The sequence below is a fragment of the Emydura macquarii genome, unplaced genomic scaffold (genome assembly GCF_026122565.2).
Source record: "Emydura macquarii macquarii isolate MOO-44397 ecotype Brisbane River unplaced genomic scaffold, CSIRO-AGI_Emac_v2 contig_3390, whole genome shotgun sequence".
NCBI lineage: Eukaryota > Metazoa > Chordata > Testudines > Chelidae > Emydura > Emydura macquarii.
In genome coordinates, this window is record NW_027133527.1 from 1,025,094 (window position 1) to 1,031,898 (window position 6,805).

Here is a 6,805-nt window from a genome sequence, read left to right on the forward strand (position 1 = left end):
AGTCCCATGATCTGCAAAGTGCTATGACTGATTTCATCTGTAATAATACACTGCACTTCCTTGTATGTTCCATGTGAGGCACTGTGTGTGCCTGAAACAGTAAACCTCTAATGCTGCTGTTGCATAGGTATTATCTCCCTCTTGTAGACAAGTCTTGTTTCAGAGCTAGAAAAATATCTCTCTGGCTAAAACCTGTCACAAGAACCTATTAGAGACGTTAAGATAGTTATGGAGTTGGAGAATGTACTGCCATGAATAAGAAACTGTTTTTGAAGAAAAATTAGGCTAACAATTAAACGGTCCATTCCAAACATGGCAAAAATGTAACAATGGAATGCCTCAAGGTTATAAATTGGGACCAGTGTTGTATATATTAATCATCTGGAAAAGGGGAAGAGCAGTCGGATGACACAATTATTTTGGCTCCCCTAGGCTAGAGAAGATTGAGAAACTCCAGAGGAACCTAACTCAGCCTGGTGCATGGGCGGCACTATGGCAGATAACATTCATTATTGCTTTATACCCTGCAGAGGGATATTGGCAAGTTAACTGAAACAACTCAGAAAAAAGAACTAAGCATCACTATAAGGTGAGCCCTGCTCGGTGTAGTGGCAGTCAAAAATAATAAATGAAACAATCTGGTAGGAATGGGATAGAAAATATTAGAACCATTACACACCATGATGGGATGTCTTAAATACTGCTGACGTCTGGTCACCCGGGGTAAAATTTTCAAAAGTGCCTAAGTCTCCTTGGAAGTCGATGGTAATTCATCCCCTAAGTTGTGTGGGTGCTTTTGAAATGTTTATTCCCATCTCAAAAAGATTGTAGCAGAAACAGGTTCAGAGATCGGTGGCAAGAATAAGTAGAGGCACAAAGCGACACACATCTCATGGAAGAGTGAAAAGCAGGGGTGTTTAATGTAGAGAGGAGAGTAGAATGGAAGCATATGAAATAAATGGTCTACAGAAGGTAAACTGGACCCTGTTGTTTGTTCTTAGTACAAAAAATGCAAAAATCAGCAAATTCCAAACTCCTTGACAAAACACAAGCTGTGTGACTTACACATTTTAGTGGTGATATGTCAGAAGTTTAGTGGGATTCAAAATGGACTAAACACTTATGGGCAATAAAAACATCCACACTTAGATTAAGAAAGGACAGAATTATAAAGTTAAGGGATATAAAACAACATCCTTGAAGACATACTTCAACTAACAACTGCTTGGGATAAAGAATAAACTTCCCCTATAGGCAGGTTATTCCATGCTGGTCCAGTGCAGGATTTTTTTCCTCCTTGCCCTGCAACGTCCAGTAGAGGTAACTCTGAGATAGGGACCACTGGTCTGATCTGGGATAGGTTTTCTTGTACACTTTGCATTAACCACATAAACATCTTTCTTTTCCTTTAAACCAAGCTGAAGATAGGTACAGTACCTGCTGAGTCAAGCACTCCCTTTGCCCTGATTTCCCACCTTTAAAGAGACCACGGGGAGTTCTTTGTGTCTTGCTTTGGTAAGAATCAGCTAGTATGTGTTAGCCAGCTGCAGTACCAGACTACCAACTTAACTTTGTAATGCCCAGCTCAGTCAGTGGTGTTTTAGGGCTTGCATATATTTACGGCGCAGCTGTAGTGCTTAGTGAAGATGCTATCATCCCTGCTGACAGGCGAACTCCCACCAGCATAGGTACTCCACCTCCCTAAGAGGCAGTAGCTATGGCCATGGGAGAAGCCCTTCTGTTGACATAGTACTGCCCCGGAGGTTCGGTCAGTATAACTACATTGCTCGGGGTGCAGATTTTCCATACCCTTGAGCGACGCAGTTATACTGACATGAGTTTATAGTGTAGACGAGGGCTTAGCTATATTCCTAACAAATGAAACTCATGGCTGCCATCATAATTATATGGGAACAAGCAATCTTACTGGTTTTTCTAGCTGTGTTCACTCCTGTCCTGCTCTAAGACAATGGGACAATAGACCAAGAGCAGCAGCACAGTCAGCAGGCCAGGTCTGCACCCTGCTTGGTCATCTGCATTTCTGCTGAGCTGGATTTAGGCTATCAAAAACTTTTTTTCTGGGTATCATGAACATACATACAGAGAGAGAATTTGTCATATGTTATTACTGTGCATATGCCTTCCTATGACTTGGCAATGGAAATCCGAGTGAGCTGTCCATTGAATGTCAGGTAAATCACAAGTCAAGCTGTGTATAAGACTGTGGTCTTGTCCTCTTCTCAGCTGATCTTGAGGTTTCTTACAGTGAAGAGCTAGCACCGTTGTCAAAGAAGTCTATTTTGTATTCAATTCACTTTCAGCTCCACAAGCTAGTACATCATGCTCTAGCCAAAGGATAAGGAGCAGCTCGCATTCTCTGACGTGGATCTTGCAGGATCTAGAACGGCAAGACGGGCGGACTAATCTGACGGTCCTGATTCACTTTAAAATCCCCCTTTCTTCCTGTGCTCACTGATTCTTCCTCTTGTAAGTCGATCCGCTCTGTTGCCTGCTTTATGGGATGGGGTACGAGAGGGGGGCTATGATCAGGCTGAAGTGGGGGAAGCAAAAGTCTCTCCTCCCCCCCACCACCACCCCGGAACCCATTTTTTAAAAGCAGGGAGTCTTTTGTTGTGGGAAGTACTTTGGCTTCATCTTAATTTTTGCCAGCAGGAGTAACTATGTGAGGAAGCATGTGGTCTCTTGCCAGGCTGTTCAGGCCTGCTGTGTTCAATATATCAGATGACGTGGTTTGCGTGGGAACGCTTTTTAAAACTTGTAATTTTGGACCAGGCCAATTTAATGGTGAGCCCTAATTTTTAAAGATCTATAATAGTGCCTGTCATGTGGGTACCTTCGATTGCAACTTCTCTGGGGCCAGGACTGTCTTTGTTCGGTGTTTGTCCAATGCCTCGCACAATGGGGATCTGGGACTGCTGGGTGCTCCCACGATGCAAATAGTAAAACAGCCAGTTCAGGAGTAAGATCTAGGTCTTTCAAAATCCAGCCCAGTAACAGCTACCCCGCTCTTAGAAGGATGTGAGGGTCAGAAGAGGCTCTGGTCAGAGCAGTTTGAGCGGATGGACCCTCCATTGAGCTGTGTGAAAACTTGTGATAACCCAGAGAGTTCGACACCCCCTCCTGCAACAGCAATTGGGATGTGACTGATTAGCTTATGTAAGGCAAGAATAACCCAGCCCCTAAGCATGCAGGATGATGATGGAGTATAACTAAGACCTTAACCACCTCTGGAAGTGAACAGGTAGCCAGCACTGTGGCAGAGCTGGGAATAGAATCCAGGTGTCCTGGACCAGTCCTAGGCCCCACAGTGCCTGCTTAATCTCTTGCAGGAGGTACGATGCCATCATACTCCAGAGAGACACAAGCCAGATCGCTGCAAGAGCTGCACATGTTCAGTAGCAACTGTTTTCTGTCTGTGTTAATTACAGCACATCTGAATAGGGACGTGTGTAGCAAGCAGCATCCGCGCTGCAGCCCCCCGCAAAGAGGAAGTGCAGTAGCTGAGAGGGAACTGCCTTGCAGGGGAGGCTGCTGGGTTTTTATTCTGAGCTCTTTGTTTTGTAAAGTCAGTGTTCCTTACCACAGAAATTAATTCACAGCCTTAACATGCAGTAGCAGAGAGTTCTAGTGGAGTGCTCCTGGCAGCTGGATGTCTTGACGTCCTGTAGGGGAGAATCTTTGTTCTGCAGTGAAGTAAACCTGTGCTCTCTCTCTCAGGTCTCTCCATGGCCGGTGAGCGCTGGCAGCATTCTTGTGCTAGCCGACCGGCTGCTTACGATGAAAGCGTCCATATACTGACCTAGTCAGGGAAGGATCCCTGGAAGAGCAGCTTAGGCTAGCACTTCTGAGGTCACCGCAGCTTCTAGCCACCTGGGCCTGCAGGGAGGATGGGTTTCCTTGGTCCGAGGACATGAGATGCATGTAGCAGGTGCATTGTTAGCCATGTCACCGGATGAGGGACGAGGAGGAGCAGTTACACCTGTATCTTGCCTTAGAGAGCTTTGCATCTCCCCTCTCTAAGCTTGGGGTTAAGCCTCTTGCCTGGTTTTTAAGAGCGATACTGTCCATACCCCTGCCAAACCCTCTGCTGTTACCTTCTGCCCTCTCAGCACCCAAAGACTCCTGCTTAGGCTTGTGCTGGCTCCTGAGGCTGCTCTGAGAGCGACACTCTGCGCATGCTGCAGGAATCCAGACTATCAAGTTAAGCAGGAAATCTGCAGGGTGGGCCAGGAATACGTGAACAGTAAAGCTGTCAAAGCATTTTTGGGTCGGGTATTTGGGCTGCCATTTGAGCTATTCATCCTTCCCCCCCACCCCCTCCAAGCACTGCCCCTGAATGTTAATACTTAGCACTGCCACAGAGATTTACAAAGGTTGGCTCCCTGGCTCCTGGGGCAATGGTTGTCTTAGAAATCTGTATACATTAGTAGATAGTCAACACATTCATTGGGGGAGGAAACCAGATTAAGTAGACTGATGGGTCTCTATTTAAAAGGACCCCATCAATATAACACATCCTATTTTTATGCAGTGTAATTGTAGCTTTATTGGTCCCAGGATATTCGAGAGACAAGGTAGGTGCAGTGATATCTTTCACTGGACCAACGTCTGCTGGTGAGTTTTTGTCTAGGAGCCTTAAACTGTCTCTACCTGCAAGTGACACTTAAGGTTACTGCAGCTGAATGGCGGTGGTAGAAAAAAGATCTGAGTCAGCGTGTTTCCTTTGGGCATATGACCACATGTTGTGTATAGTCACTGTCTGTTTCTTCCTTGCTGAAGTGACACTTAAAAAAGAAAGGGGGTGGGGGAATGATGACAGAACTAGTCATCCCCCCCAATTTTTTATGGAATGTTTTTAAACCTTCAGGACATCCTCTCTAAAGGGGCCTTGGAACAGGGCTGGCTGTGCCTAGGCCACAATACTCTTTAATGGGGCAGGCAGCCTCAGTACAGCCTGGCCAGTTTCGAAACCAGCGATGGTGTCTCTTTAAGGAGGCAGAAATAACGCCAAATAATCCACACTCCAAATCTCCAGGAGAACTGAAAGGTGGCTGCTCCTGAGAGCTGAGCGCAGGAGTCCCTGCTTGCTGGACTGGTGCTGCCGATGTCTGAAGCTCTGCGGGCGGCTGCCTTCCTGACACGCTCACCAATGCCCGGCGCTGTAGAGAAGTGGAGGTCTGTGCCCAGGTCTTGGCAAGCGGGGGCTGGAGGACGTTGTTCTTAATGACTTTGCTTTTAAGATGTAATTTAGATACAGAAAGGGGAATTCACTCCTGCACCATGGCCACGTAATAGCAGCTGTGCTGGCCCACGGTGGCTGCTAAGAGAGCGCAGGGCACACCAAGAGAATCCCCCCAGCTGTCCCTAGGCCCTGCTCTTTCTCCAAGTGCCACGAGATCTGTAGGGTCCTGGCAGCTGGTCCTGGAAGTTTGGGTGACCCCTGGTGCTGCCCTAACCAGCACTAGGGGGCTGAACCAGGCCCCAGTAGCCCAAGACTTCCTGAGGTGCAGGCCATCTCCCCTCTGTCCTTGGATCAGGGTCTGAACTGGCCCAGGGATCCATCCGACCCACAAGCTGTCCATGAGCCTGACTCGTTCATAACGTCGACTTGTGTTAGCAAAGCTCTGCGGCCCCCTTTAATGCTGTGATGAGCCGGCACAGCATTGCCTGCCAGGGGCCGGATTCCAATCTCACACTCCACTGGTCAGCAACGTCGCCCCACTGATCTCCCTGGGGTTACTTCTGCAAGTGAGGGGAGTGGGGCCCTGCTAGCATGACTAAGCCCCTTCTCTGGTTTTCACCATTAAACCAGCATCACCGTATCAAGCTGGGAAGCCGAGGGGGAGGGACATTTTTGACCCTTCCTTCAACCTGCCAGCATAAAGCCATAAAGAGGGCCATAGCATCAGACTCGGTTGGGATACACAGGGCTGGCAATGCCAGAGCGGGGAGGGCAGTGAATATTTTGCTTAGAAGAAGAAAAAGAGGGTGGCTATTCTCTGTCCTAAGTGAGGATGCTTTGGATCTAACCCTGCCTGCACTTCTGGGAGTAACTGCACTCGTGAGCAGCCCTGCTGATCTCATGTGAATACGGTTACTGTTACCGGGCATGAGGGAGTGCAGGACTGGGCCTTCAGGACCAACAGCCCGTCCAGCCAGGGCCCAAGCATCATTTTTGGGGCCCAGTACAGACTTGTAACACAGGTCCCCTCCCACACACATACCACAATCCCTCCTCCTATACATACAATCTCATGAGCCATGAAAAAATGTTTCTTCACGGTAATGGGGGGTGCAGTCTGGGCTGGGCCCCCCAGGGCCTCCGGACCCCGGTAAAGTGTACTTCCCCTCCCCCCCCCCCCATGTGGGGGCCCTGCTTCCAGCTGTGAAACGGGGGACGAGCACAGCAGGAATTTTTCCTGTTGCATCCATCTTTCTCTGCCCCCTCCCTTTGACCTTTCACAGCCAAGTCTCCTCCAGACCAGGCCCCTTCAATCTGCCAGGTTTCCAGGCCAGTTGTGAAAGCGGATCGATTGCTGAGCACAGCAGCGATCCCCTGAGCTCCAAGGGCATCTGCCCAGCTGTAGTGAGGAAAGCTCTTTCCAGGCTCCAGCACTTCCACGTGTCGGCCCCGGAGCCTTTCAGACGGGCCCAGAGAGCTGAGCCCAGGGCTCACGCAGACAGATCAAGTGTTGCTTCGGCTGGAGGCAGCCGGTGCAGCTTTCTGCAGTCCCCAAACGCCCACGCAAGGAAGTGGTTACATTTCTCAGAGAGGAAAAGGGAA